This window comes from Pundamilia nyererei, unplaced genomic scaffold (genome assembly GCF_000239375.1).
Source record: "Pundamilia nyererei isolate P.nyererei 1_Seehausen unplaced genomic scaffold, PunNye1.0 scaffold00136, whole genome shotgun sequence".
Taxonomy (NCBI): domain Eukaryota; kingdom Metazoa; phylum Chordata; class Actinopteri; order Cichliformes; family Cichlidae; genus Pundamilia; species Pundamilia nyererei.
Window position 1 is genome coordinate 888,780 of NW_005187537.1, and position 1,015 is coordinate 889,794.

The 1,015-nt window shown below is 37.6% G+C and overlaps 1 protein-coding gene across 4 annotated transcripts in view; it reads right to left on the reverse strand.

Moving 5' to 3' along the window:
* Positions 1-1,015, reverse strand: part of slit1a (slit homolog 1a (Drosophila)) — an 85,878-nt gene that overhangs the window by 26,061 nt on the left and 58,802 nt on the right. The gene's annotated exons all lie outside the window — the stretch shown is intronic.

The window sequence follows — 1,015 nt, forward strand, 5'->3', positions numbered from 1 at the left end:
TAGCCATTACGACTATATAGCCAGCTGAATCAATAGAGCCTCTAGGGTCAACAAAGATACGTGACCATGCATTGTTGTTGCTAAAAGCAGAATGAGCAGCAGTAGCAGGTCATGTATGTTAAGAAGAACAGATCAAGACCACTGATTTAGATACATTTTGTCTCTGTTTTTGAGGCGTTCAGATTGGGTTTGGCACCTCAAGAAAAATAAGATAAATATGCCACTAATAGGGATGGCTGTAACTCAGGAGGTAGAGCAGGTCATCAGCTAATCGCAAGGTTGGTGGTTGGGTGCTCCACTCTCCCATCTTTAGTATCCTTGGGCAAGATACTGAAGATCAAGCTGTGTCCAGTGGAGTACAAATGTATAGTTATAGAGATGCATACCGCATTCGCTTGTTTGAATGAGCTATGTTGTACAAAGTGCATGAGTAGAAAAGCACTATATAAGTACCATTAATTTCCTGTAAGTCTGAGCTTAGGGTAGGGTCTCTTGTGCTTGTGAATCGCTTTGAACTGCATTTGATTTGTTTGAGAATGACTCTGTCATTAAATCTTCAGTGATTAGTTGCTTGAATAGGATGTAAGTTGCTTCATTTGTTGCATTTCTGTACCAGGTTCAAGTTTTTATGCACTTGTTGCATTTGTAATTCAACAAAAACCCCTGCTTTAATTTCTATGTATATCTTTAAATGGTTGTAACAATATTCAGTTAAACATAATGACTTTTCCTGTTGCTAATCTTACTGTTAATGCAATGCCTTTTTAGTTTAAGGGATTTATTCAAGTTTAACATAGACATCGGACACACCGGATAGTCTGGTTTGTCATTGCTGACATTTTTTCCAATATATATAGTATAGCCTCAAACAAAAAAACTAATTAATTTTAGTATAAAATATAAAATATTTTGGGGATTAGCTTGGAGCTACATTAAGACAGCAGCTGCTTTGCTCTGTCTACTGCTCTCTGTTCACCTCATCTGAACTTCAAACTGTCCCCGGGGCTGGATGATA